Genomic DNA, 13,840 nt, shown 5'->3' on the forward strand with positions numbered 1-13,840 from the left:
GTACAGCCATGTCTAGAAATGGCGCTTCGCTACTAGACACATACATGCTGCATACACCGTTGCGCAGCATTCACTCACACGAGTTCACACATACCAGACTCAAGCCTGTACACCCCACGCATCAGGAACTACCAGGGACACATACATTCCCCATGCATTCCTATGGGCGGGCAGGCCTAGCTCAGCACATGCACTCAGAGTGCGCACGCACTTTCCACTGGGACACAGTGAAAGTGCGCAGAATCCCTAAATCACCATCTCCAGGTCACCATTTCAAGCAAAAAGTCTAGGGGTGAACCTGCCCTAAGGGCCAAAGTCCAACAAAACTCCTCTGATTTTCATTGTTGCCGATTTTCATAGTTTCACACATGATCAGTAAATGTAATCCTCACAGTCCTACCTCTGAGGTAATTCTCTTTACAGGGTATTTTATCCAAAGTAAGAGATAGGTTACACAGAGCAGTACCACATTTCTATTGCCTTATACTCCACTGAACACAGTCTGTACAGAGGGATCACATCTTTTTTACTATCTCAACACACAAATACAGAAATAAGCAACAGAAAGGGGGGGTAGTCAGCCTTTGCTAACGGCCTTCCACTGTGTGACAACATGTTTCTCCATATTTCTAGTAACATATGATCTATTTAAGCTAGAAAACTTTTTTTGTATGTTAAACTCTGCAGACTTTGTAGAAAATGATGGATTATGAGGCAAATGAGGAAAATCCACAAGTACACAGAAACTGCTGCAAATGCAAATAGCATAATTCCAGTGGCACTTCTTTTAGCCTGCAAATGCTTAGAAAAACTGCAAGTACCAGAATCCTCTGTAGCAGTCTTTGTAATTTTTCAATGAAGTTGACAACTGTGAGAGAGAATCAACAGATGTTTTTAATCACATAAGTAATTTTATAACAACATACACACTGGTTATCAGCTTTTGCACACTGCTACATATGGTGTGAAGCCAAATGAAGCCTGTAGAACTGATTTGTTCACTAGGAAAAGTTTTGTCAGATGCCATATGTCTGATCCGTTTATTATAAAATGTTATGACAAAGGCAGTAGGCCTGGCTTGATTATTGTGAAAAGCATTTGTTAAAAACAATACGTCTCTAATGGGGCATGGTTGTGACACTGCTCTAAAGCCTTTAGGTCATCATTTACATACGTAGAATTTCACAGAATACAGTCGTAGACAAGGGATTTGGTGTTCATATAGGTTTTGTTTTAGACAACTGTAATTTTGAATATATTTGCAATTTATTTATGGTTACCTTGTAGGAAAGCGTATGTCTAACACAGTTGGCTTGCCTCTACTGCAGGGAAGAATCCAAAGACAAAAACTACTGACCTGATTGGTCCATTGGGAAAAGATATTTCATATGCCATAGGTCTGTTCTATCTTTTATGAAACGTTCTGACACAGGCAAGTGACTTGATTTATTTATTATGAAGCACATGTTAAAGCTAATAGGCATGTAAGGGTGAATTGTTATTGCGTCCTGTTAAATGCATCTTTTCTTTTGTCTACTTTTATGCTTTTTTTATCCTGCATATGTTCCTGAGTTTGTGCATGCATTTTATTGTGGTTGTGTAAATTAGTGAATATAAGAGTGAGTCAGTGATGAAGGATGCCTGAGTACATGGATGAGTAACAGAATGTATGTATGATGACTTATTCTGTGCCTGAAACCATCAATGACTAAGGACGCACTTTCATTTATAAGTCAGACCTATTGACATTGCCAAAGCTTGCTATCAACTTTCAAGTGGTAACTAGTCAAGTTTCCTAGTTGGACATCTGATCACTTGGCTGAACACACAAGCTAGAAAGGTATGAATGGAAACATTCTGTTGCCACATACAAGGAACTAAAATAAGAGGGAGCATTGACTGCAGACAGTGTTCAAATAGGGCTCCACATTATTTTTTAGACTTTGTATGAGGTTTAGTGATGCCTTTGTCTTTTAGTGCTTTTGCCTTGTGAAGATCTCTACCTTTGGATTTACTTACTTTTTTGAGCTCGGATGCTTCCAGCGAGATTCCGCTGAATTGGATTTGTTCCTGTGGAAATATTCCGAGAAGATACAACCTGAATCTTTGGCCCAGTGGCTACGCACCTTCATCGGATCCGCTTGGCAGATTTGTTCCAGTCTTCCAGAGGTCTTTGGAGCGAAAAAGTGTCTACACTTCAGGTTTCAAGACTCATTAGAAGGAGTACACTTTGACACCAGTTAAGGGTGCAGGATCTTAGGGACAGAACTTGGGGGTCACGACTCACTCCATCAACAGGACCCATGGCACATCTAGTTGGCACTGGTCAACTGGACAGGTGCATAAATCCAAGACAGTAAAGCCTTATCTCCTTGTGTAGAGCCTTTGTGCCCATTCAAGATTAGAGGCCAGGGAAATGACCAACCCCTCCTCTATGGTCACTCAAAGCCAGTTCTGGGGGCAACTCCTCTACCACTGTGATTGGAGCCTGCTTGGCTGGTGAAACAATGAAGGCCTTGCCCAGGTGTACACTAATATTTGCCTGTTCATTAGTAGGCCTCTTTGAAGATAAGTAAGTTCCTGATTACAACCTGATGGTCCTCCTGATAGACAATTACCATGCCTAATGCCTTTATATCAGCGCTAGGAGCATGTTCACAGTTCATCAAGGGAGCTGTTGAGCTGGTGTTTGACAGTTGGTTATATATATATATATATAGTCTTTATTGCTTGAGTAATTAAAATCATTGCTATCACAGCATCTTAATTCACCAAAATAAAATACATGTACATTTAAAACAAGAGATCTTCTCTTCACATAAAACAAAAAACAATCGCATAAATACATTTTAAAACCTTATTAATAAGCCCAAATCTGGCCACCTTACATCTTTTATTACTTAATAGAGTTTAAGGTGACGGTGTGCTTTGCATACTATTTCCATGAATGTCACAAAGGAATATTATCAACCAATAAGCATTCTTTTCCCATCCTTTCAAAAGGGCTAATGTGCAAAAAGTGCATCAGTTTGCTGCAATGGTAACCCGGCTGTTATTACATTTCAAATGAATATCATTGTAGCAAAAATAATTACTTAATAAAATTTATAAACCGTTAAAATTAATTGCTAGAAGGACATAGAATTAGAGGGAATCTTCCCTATATTAAACCTTTTTCAACTGCCATTAAAAATGTTATCATTTGACATAGTAGTGGAACCGATTCACCAGATAATGACATGATTAATGCCTGATGTGCAGATCTCACACCACTCATCAGAAAATAAGGTCTAAAAACTTCGGGCATACACATATTATATGTACAAGAGTTTCCTGTGGCCATCCGCAGAATCTACAATTAGAGTCCGGCCATTGTTTGATCCAAGAACGGGTGCCCTCCTTTGTTGGGTTTATACCCATACGTAGCCTTAGAAACGTTTTTTTAAACTTTACAGAAAAAAAACATTTAAATATGGCTGAACACGTGGGGATTGATATGAATTGATCACGTACCATGCATAGTTTTTCTCAGCTAAAGCTGGCTCTGGCTTTCCAGGAATTAAACTTCTGTTTAACTTCACCAATTTTCATCACTTTCATTTTTTTGACGTTCAGTTCAAGGCCATTCTGTTCTATATATTCATCAAAGGTAGTAATAAGTTTTTGTAGGCAGATGGGGGTATGGCTCACAAGAATCGTATCATCAGCATACTGGAGGTAGCTAATTGGCACTCCCCCAATCCTAGGAACATGCCCATTAACAGCATCCAAGTGCTGTGAAAGGTCTGATAAAAATAAATTAAATACGCAGGGGGCAAGAACACAGCCCTGCTTTGGGTCATTATATGTTCTAATCCTCCTTGTTAAGCAGTTACCCTCCCCAATCTTAACTTGAACCCAAGTGTTTGTATACAGAAGCATAATAGCCTTCAACAATTTCATTGGAATTCCCAGATCTGACAATTTTTTCCATAATAAGTTTCGAGGCACGGAGTCGAAGGCTGCCTTAAGGGCAATAAAAGCAATATATAAATGTTGCTTTTTCAAGACAGCCTTTTCCGCAAGCAAAGATAGAGCCAACAAATTAGCGATAGTGGACTGACCTTTCTGAAACCCAGTCTGATTAAATGGAATAATACTCTCATTCGTAGCCCAGTCTTCGAGTTCCATTAGGAGACAAGAAGCAAACACCTTTGCATCAACATCAGTCAATGAAATTAGTCGATAATTAGCGGGGTTTGAAACTGTGCCGCTTTTATAAATTGGATGCACTCTGCTACCTTGCCACGACTCTGGAACAACCCCTAATGTCACAACATCCCTAAATAGATTATTCAAAAAGCCTGTCCACAGATTACTATTAACACGAAACAGGGCATTCGGTAACCCATCAGGTCCCGGGGCACCATTAGCTTGCAGCCCACATAACAGGGTCAATACTTGAGTACAGCTTGGAATTTTTAAATCAAAATTTGGATCAGAACTAGAATCAATAACATGATCATTAGAGTTCAAATCGAGACACTCTTCATTCCCCGCATAAGTTAATGATATATTATTTACCTCACCTGAAGCCAACCTATCTGAGTGTTTTCCCAACCAAACCGATATACTATACAAATTAGTTATAAACTTTACCCGACTGGGTTCGGGTATATTCACAGAAAATGCCCTACAGCCACTCCTTTTGAGGTTATTAATAACCCCCCCAAATTGTTTTGCGTTATTTTGCTTAGAGGCGGATAATAAACTATTCCAAATCCCCGTTTGATATTTAAGTTTTGCGTTCCATATTTCTTGTTTGTAGGTCTTCTTAAGTTCCTTCAGGTTTTCTTTATACACTGTGCAGGTCTGACAAAATCTACGGGTGTATGTCTCACAAACAGCTCTATTGAGTACTTTCTTTAACCTTAATAATTTGAGGGGGAACCATATTTTGTGTATATTCAAATTGATATTAATTTTCCTGGTTTTACCAGTAGAAAATTTCCCCACGATAGACTCTGATAAAGTTCCATTTAATAATCATATTCATGTCGCCCTGAGAGCCCTGATCACTTTCCTTAATCAATGCCTCAGCCGTTTGCATAATACCCTCCTTTTTGGCTAAATTCCAAACCAGCTTCCTCAGGTTATATGCAGAACATGTCGTGTTGGGAAGTTCCTTAGATTTTAGAAAACTTTCTACCAAAAAATTAAATTTTACAACCTGGGGGTTGTGATCACTTTCTGGCCGGCTGATTACCTTATATTCAGACAAATTAAATCTCAGATTGTCCGAAATAAATGTAAATGGGGCTCATGTAAATGGGACTTTCAGAGGCTTTTTGGAATGGAAAACATAACTTTCAAAAAGTACCTTTTACAAAATATGTATTACAAGTCTGACTTCATTAGTGTATTGGGCTTGTAATCAATATTAGAAATAGACAAGAAAAGTATATTTGTGCTGCTTTCGAGCTGAGAAAACATTACTACATGTAATAGTGTACCTCAGTGCTTTCCAATGAAGCAGCCAAAACTACTACAGTTAGGGACTTGTCACTGTAGGGACATGTTTAACATTAAACTTTTAAATACCATGCATCTTACTTTATTGTCAGTAGAGGTGACTAATTCATTTTTAAATGGCAGGCTTGGGCCTGCAAATGGGGCTATTTTGACAGGTCAAACAAACATGTTTACATTGTCACTGCAGAGAGTGGCACAATTGGTGCTTCAGCTCACTAATGACATTTAACCTACAGGCCACGGGCACACTTTGTACTGTATTCTCGGGATTTAAAGGTAAATTAGGTATGCCAAATGAAGGTGTGCAAATTTTATCATGTTGAAAGAGGAGCATAGATACTTTACCACTAGTTGGCAGGTTTTAACCCAGTTGCTACAGCCAATAAAACAGTCAAGGCAAATATCTGGGAGTACACTATGTAGAAGAGGGCCTTTTCCAACACTCTCCTTCTCTCATCTGCCTCTCTTTCCCCTGCTGATCTCCCTCTGTCTCTTGTTCCCTACACCTCCACTGTGCATGCTGTAATTAACCTCCGGAAGCAGGAGAAAGTGACAGAATCACAGAGGTAGCCACAGGCCTTCGGAAACGGCACTTCAATGGTTCCAGCCCCCCAGGGAATTGCCCTGTCCAGTCCTGCCTCATCATAGATAGGAATACAACACTTTTGCCGCTCACACACAGCTTTAACCCCTCATATATGTTTCCTTTACTTCATTAAATAGTCACTCCAAAAGCACTTCTCAAATTAAATGAAGTGGCTTTAGAGAGAAATTAGAAATAGCGAACCTGTTTGATGAAAACATGATACATCACTGTAGTTAAATCCAGTTCCAGTCTGAAAGTCTCCAATGCTGTGGAACCTCATAGACCAAGTTAAGACTTCCATAATTGTGATTATTAGTCGCTGTTTCTCCTAAAAATGTATAAGATTTTAACGGTTTAAAGGCAGCTCTTCTACAACTCTTTTTGGGGAGCTGTTGAACCTCAGATTCCTATTATCATTATCTTATTTTTATTTTCAACAACTGCTGGCTTATGTGAACTAGAATATTTTCCCAGCGCCAGTAACCTGATAAACCACCAGTACAACATATTCTTCGGTGAAGGAGATGAGGTTTTTAAAGATCATGCTACATCTTATTGTTTAGTATTACAAGACGTGTCAATCATATGTGATCAGAAGAAAAGGCCATTCATACTGAAGACTCTAACTGCAATAGATTGGTCACCTGGCTTTGGCCGGAGGTTGAGAACTCATGGGGCTTCCTCTCATTTTCCAAGTCATTATGTAGTGTTTCTTCAGCAAACGCTTTGCTGAACAAGGAATGGATGGATGCCTTGAACAGATCTCTAAATGTCTCTCCAATGAACAGGTACATGATTGGGGTACAGCCAGCATTGATGCAGCACAGCACTATGGTGAAGAACAGAACCAGATGGACAAGTAACTGGCTGACAGACTCTTGGTAGATGAGCAAGCCACTATAGATATGGTAAGGCAACCAGCACACAAAGAAAGAGGTAACAGCAGTAGCAATCACCTTGAATGGTTTGTTGGTCTTGTGGTGGTACCCAGCCTTGAGCTTCACAGCTAATTTCAAATAGCATGCGAACATTATTGAGAACGGTAAAAGAAAACCCACCACAAGCCAAAGGATGAACAATGACAAATGGACTCTTCTCCTTAGGTCTTGTATCTCAGGAGTAATCCAATCATCAGAAAGGGCATAATCATTAAAGCAGGTTATTTTATTGTTGGCAGCTACAAAGGTTTTTCGGAATACCAAGTAGGGTAAATTGATTGCTAAGGCCAGTATCTAAACAGAAAAGCAAACTATCGAAGCTCTTTTGGTTGTCCTGTGAGATATGGTCCACAGTGGAACCACCACCAGCAGACACCGGTCAACACTGATGACTGTGAGCAGCAATACAGATGCAAACATGCTGAAAGATACCACAAAGTTGACTAGCTTGCAGAGAGTTGTTCCAAAGATCCATTGGCAATCCATCAGCAAAAAGATAGCATGAAATGGAATGACCAAGGTGAAAAGCAGGTGAGCGAAGATGAGGTGCTGGAACCAAATGGTGTTTACCGTTGGCTTCATCTTCCAACCCAACATCCACAGATAGAAGCTGTTTCCCAGAATCCCAATGGTGAATGTGATAAAAAGGAACACGGCTAACAGAATGGAGAGGACAGATAGGCATTCAGAAGTGGAGGGTACATTGCTGTCCGGCGATGTTTCAGTTGCCACAGTTGCCAGGGAGGAGACTTTTGATGCAATGCTCTCACCAGGTGTCAAGGTCTCAGATTCCAGGAGAGTGGTCGCGGTGGATTCTTCAAAAACCGTAACATTACTATAAGTGGAGACTTTGGACAGAGAGGAAATTGTCATCATTCTGTCGTCCATAATTCTGTTGGGAAGAAAAGTGCAAGAGACTGCAGTGAAACCAAACAACTTCCATATAGATTCTTTCTAAAGCTGGAAAATGAAACCGTTTTGTCAATAGTCTTTTCATTGTATTGTACGTGGTTTAAGCCTTATTTAAATTTTAGACCCAAACTGAAAAAGCATTTTTATGTACAAATGAGACAATTCATAACTCAGTGGCACTTAGGTATCTCACACCTTAAATATAGTGCATATTTTTAGACTCACAGGCATAGAATAATCACTAAACGGTCTGACCTCCAAACTGATATATCTGCTGAAATTTGAGATCACAATGTCAGTTGGGTTCGCATCATAGTATTTTGGAAAATGCTAAATATTCAACATATGATTAAAAAGTAACTGAATACACAAACTATGAAAAGTCTTACTAAAACAATTACAAACAAACTGTCAACCGGATTTAGAGAACGGAAACATACATTTTGCGGTGGAATCGGTGGACCATCTTCCATGCTTCCACCACCATATCTGCCAAGGCCAGGCGGATGACCAGTCATATTAAGGGCTAGGTGGATGACAGGTGTCCTGACAGAATAAACTTCTGCAGCTCCACCATGAGGTTTGCCAATGTAAGAGTATCTGGAATGACATGATGTTGAGCAGTCACCTCATCTGGGGAGGCGGATCCACCAATGTGGCTGGACGTGTTGCCTCAGTGGAAGAATGTGACATAAAGGGTGGAGGACAACCACTTACGGGTAACTATGCGTTCACTTACATGATAGGAGATAACTCCCAGCACATTAGGAAGACTTGATCCGAGAGCATTCACAAGGGATCCCTACTTTGGGGGTCTATTTCCAGTGCACACATTTGAGGCTGAATCTCCACCCACAGAGGCGGAGACTGGAGGATTTTCCACCATAGAGTCTCTGCTTCAAAGCGGCTCCTTCCACAGCAGGTAGAGCTGCAAGGAGAAACCCATTGTTCCTTCAGCTGCATCAGATGGGAGAGGTCTTCCTTTAACGTCCGTGCAGCCAATGCTTGTTTGTTCTGGGACCTTTATTAAATTAGTTCAACTAAATTAAAAATAACTTCAAAAACATTTCAGGCCCTTTTGTTTCAACGAATACTTGGAACTCTCTGCACGGAACATCACCCTTTTAACTAATCCCTTTCGCCGAACTGAGGAGAATGGCGGCACTGTGACTTCAGACAGTGCTTCGGGGGTCTCTACCGTACCAACTTGAGGTCAGCGCAAGACAATGCCCGACAACCAATGGCCATTCAAGCTTCCTTCACAACTCTATCAAATGTGTCTTTCTTTCTCTTGCCCGCTTTCTCTCGCGGCAAAGTCAGCAGACAATGGGAAATCCATGCAGCACCATTTATGGTCACCATATTTGCACAAGACAACGTCTATTCTTCTGCGTTTGCCAGCTCCTGGCAGAGAATGAACTCCGGGCAGATTTTCCCACCATTACAACGTTTTAACTAGTTGAGATAATCATAATAAACACGGAAATAGCAGGCACTTGGGTGATAGCTGCAAAGTGACTACAGTGTTTTCTGAGCCTACAGTAGAGTAGGCCTCTAGGCTGAGACGGCGAGTGCTTCGCCCAGTGACAGATCGCAAAAAGATTAAAATTTTTGTTTAATCGAGCTAAATGATAAACTAGACGTTGGGATGCAATTTAATTGACTCACGGCCCAGCAGTGTTATTATTAAACATAGTCTGAGAGTAACAAAGGCCGGACTGCACAACACGCACCAACTAGTCTGGTTTAGGATGTTAGCGCCGCGTTATCAACAAATAAATAATTTGCTAGAAATGTTTTGTAAGCTAATGTAGATGTTTTGTGAAGAGAGGAATGCCAGAAATGTATTTCCCATCTGCAGATGTTTCTTCTGGAAGAAAGGGGTGGGTGGATTTTGCAAGCTATTGTGAGGGCCTTCTGATCCAGGGTTTTATTTTGAATCATAGAGCGGCATACCGCAACTTTGACATCATGAGTTATTTTTTGTTTCAGGCTAGGAGTAGCTTGTGGCCATTTCAGACCATCCATAGCACGTTAAATAAAACCAAGGAACTTTTCGCAATAGCATAACAGACACGACCATTTCTTAAAAAATAAAAATACATACTGCAAACCCCTCCCCCCCCGCCCTCCCCCCTCCGAGCCGACTTTGTTACCATAGAGAGTTCTGTCTTCTTGAATTAGAACATATTGATTTGAAGATGTAGAGGTTGACAGGCCCCATGCATTAACAACGCCCATTGTTAGCTTTTCCGTACAAGGAATGAAGAAGAAGGAAACAAGGAAAATTCTACATCTGACATCAGTATTTTGTTGGCCCTGAATGTGCTGGTGACTAATCGTCGTCGTCGTCGTCTTAAGTTAGGGTATGCCAGTTGATGGATATGCCAGTTGAAAACCACCATTAATTCAGATGTTAAAGCCAGTAGGCATCATGTTTTATAATCTACTTTTCAATACCATATCTGACAAACCAGCATCTTCAACATATTGCTGTAACTCTTGCTCATATGAAATGTTAGAGAATGTTATTAGCTCAGCAGGGGGAAAACTACAGATCTCTTTGAATAGCAATGGGCAGAGTATTTTAGAAGAATGCCGAAATACCTGCTGTAAGAACGAGCATGAAAAATTCCATAGCTGGTCTAAGAATGAGGAAAAAGCATTGACTGCCCAGTGTGCATAGGAGTTGGGGTTACCAGATTTTCCGAACTATAAACCCGGATGGGCACAGAACGGAAACAAACATTGGCATAGCCAATAGATCTCGCCCTTGGGACCTTATAAGTGTTTAGCCATGCAACAGTTGAGATTGTTGCATCCAAGGATATTGTGCTGCTTTACAAAATACTTATAAGGTCCCATAAGCAAGACCTATTGGCTATGCCAATGCTTGTTTAGGACTTGTGCCCTAGTTGCAGTACTCACCATCCTGCTCGGGATTACAAAGCCCACAGTAACTCCATGTTCCATGAGTATTTGAGCAGGAGATTCCAACTGGTGAATGCGGATTATCCGGGGTATTTTGCACCAGACCTAAGAATGCCCCTTGTAGCTCGTCATGTGTAAGGGGACCCTGTAAATGTAAATGTAAATGTACAGGAATTTATATAGCGCAAATCACCAAGCGGTTTCTAAGCGCTTGCTTAGGGAACCCGTCCTGGTATTCCCCTGTGAGATAACCCCGGCAGGGTATCCGCAAGGTGAAAGCCAGGCATCCCGCCGCGAGGGGCCGTTGTGGAGATTAAGCAAGCTATTGCCCAGAGTCGCAGAGTGTGAACCCGTGAATCGAGTAGGCACCGGAGCGAGAATTGTCGAGTCCATGGACATTTTAGGACTCAAGCTCAAGACCCCGCCGGGCCGGGAATTGAACCCTGGTCCCGGGCAGACCTCTGCTTCCAGGTCTGCCTCCTCTAACCAGTGAGCCACACTTCTCCAGGTTCCTACATCTAGTACCTAGTAACCCTACCCTCCTGGGCAGGTCACAAGTCCTAAAAAAAGAAGTGGGGGGGACGCTGACGTCACGACAGGAAGTGACGTCAGGAAAGGTGGCTTGCACCATCAGACTCATTGCCTCCCCTCGCTCACCCCTTAGATGCGATTGCATCAGAGAAGCCAGCGCGTGAACAGCTTTCTGAATGAGCTCCAATCTTGCCCCAGAGAGTCCAAAGAGTGAATGTGTGGCTCCATTTGCTCCAGTTATTGAGCTCCCTGTAAAATAAGTGGGGGGACGCCATCCACCCGCGTGGTACCTCGACTCAAGCCGTGCTCCTGGGTACGCAATTCCCCCAAGATGCGTAACTACGAGATGGAGGGGCTGTTACTGGGCCTACAGCACGGGTCCAGCATAAGGACAGCACTAAACCGAACCCCCGATCCGAGGGTCTATTCCTCGTATGGCAGTTCAGTGGGTTCGCGTTTTACTGTAGAGCTTCAGGTACCACTTTATGCCCCAGAGTTGCAGGCCTGGTCACGCTGAACACTGAGTTAGGGTGCTAGCTGGAGACATCTACACGTGACCCAATACTGCAGAGCTTCGTAGGGCTCACTCAAGGGTTCATTTTACTGAGGCTGATAAAGCGTATTCCATTGAGTTAGACAGCATTTGGTACCACACAAATTTCAGTTTGTACTGTACTCTATATAAATAGACATTACCGGTGTAAATATGTTTACACCGTGCGTGGATGTGTACTTTACGCTGAGGAGACGACCTTTCCCTGTCCCGCCTGAAGACGGGGTGAAGCCTACTGCAGCCATTTGAATGGGATTATTATTTCTATCACATCGCGTGCTTCACTGTTGGTGAATTACCTGTTCTGACTCAAGAACAGTGATCACTTTCAAATGTCTGCATCTCTCTCAGCCCCGTGGCGCCGGACACTGCCGACAGCGCGTCAGCCCACTCTTAATCACCGCTGCCCTGTACCCCACTGGTGGTTCACACACCGGCTCTTACTAAAGATCCTTCATTTCGCCCACAGCGTACTTCTGACAAGAGATATTATTGATTTCCTTTTGAACCTGGAGCTCAGAGGAGAACTGGAGACATTTGTATGTTGCTTATATAATTTCTTCTTTTAAAGGTCGAAGCTCCCCTGTCTCGACTGAGGATCGAGGCCGGACCCACCCCTAACTCGCAGTCCCCAGTCCCGACCAGTGCTTCTTGGGGGTGCCAAGATTACTTTGGTGGTTCCTACCCCAGAATCTTGCCCTCCCCTGGCCAGTACTGAGCTGCGGGCCTGTACTTTGGGTGATACCCCAACCCCAGTGGCGCTCATCCGCTTCATACAGCTCTACTCACCCTCCCTACACTTCAAGTGTGAGACTGGAGTAGTTTCATTACCCAGCTGTAGTGCAGCAGCTCGAGGTACTGGAAAAGCAGTAGGAAATAATATCTCTACCCTCTAGAGACACTGCCCGGGAACCACTCACTGTCCCTTCTGTTTCAGACTAACTTGCGCTCCTGGTGATGTGCACGGTTTGCCGCCTGTTGCCCCTGCCTCCCTCGCCTCACTCGCCTCCCTCGCCTCACGGTGTCTGATGTGGCCTTACCTGGGGCTCTGGAGCTGGGCTTGATTCCAGCTTTGGAGACACAGCTGTGCCTGGCTGAAGTCCTGTCCGCCAGGGCTTCGCTCCTTGTACTGGTCTGAACGCCACTGCCCGAGGATGCCAGGATCACAGGTTCTGTTTCACGCCTCCCCGCGCACTGCACCGTGCAGAAAAGGGAAGTGACGCGCCGGAAGAGTAGCCACTGATTGAGCCATCCGCCAAGGCCGGGGAGGCCGAGCCGTCGTGTCTCAATGTTTTGATGCAAGTCTGTCCTAATCTCAACCCAAAATTAATGTATTTCGGTGCTCGGGAAGGGAAGATGGTGTGCAGAGCTGGCGGTTCAGGAACGAGAATCCACCGCTTTCTGGTAGGACAGAGGATGAGTACATTATGCAATATGGTGGCGGGGCAGTGTTTTATGTAAACAGACAGACACTGCTCACTTGCAGGCTACAAGTCCTCTTTCTTGCAAGTATTTCAACAAACGTGGAGGATTTTTATTTAGAGTACACAATTTATGCACTGTCAAAGCCAATAGGTCCAGCATTAAAATCCAGTGAAACTTCTTTGATTGCTGAATCTCTGTGTGGAGTGGTGTGGAGTGAGAGGCTACAATAACAAATGAATCAATGTGTGGAGCAAGGGACACGTGAGTGCCAGGGTGAGCGGCAAAGTGCATACAAGGGGAGTGACCGAGGTTGGAGTGCTCACAATATCAAAATATCAACCAGCGACAATACGGAGTCCACAGTCAAAGTAAGCGTAGGTGACATTAAGAGTTATAAGTCTGTACTTCTCTGATATGTAGCTACCTGGAAGTGGTCACAATATTCCTGTAGGT

The 13,840-nt window shown here is 42.9% G+C and overlaps 1 pseudogene across 1 annotated transcript; it reads right to left on the reverse strand.

Annotated features, from left to right (window-relative positions):
• Positions 1 to 2,524: 2,524 nt before the first annotated feature.
• Positions 2,525 to 13,119, reverse strand: LOC144770740 (putative G-protein coupled receptor 33; annotated as a pseudogene). Its single transcript, XR_013598995.1, has 2 exons — positions 13,003 to 13,119; positions 2,525 to 7,927 (listed from the first exon to the last, which is right to left on the reverse strand). The product of XR_013598995.1 is annotated as a putative G-protein coupled receptor 33 (transcript).
• Positions 13,120 to 13,840: the final 721 nt, after the last annotated feature.

The sequence above is a fragment of the Lissotriton helveticus genome, chromosome 7 (genome assembly GCF_964261635.1).
Source record: "Lissotriton helveticus chromosome 7, aLisHel1.1, whole genome shotgun sequence".
Taxonomy (NCBI): domain Eukaryota; kingdom Metazoa; phylum Chordata; class Amphibia; order Caudata; family Salamandridae; genus Lissotriton; species Lissotriton helveticus.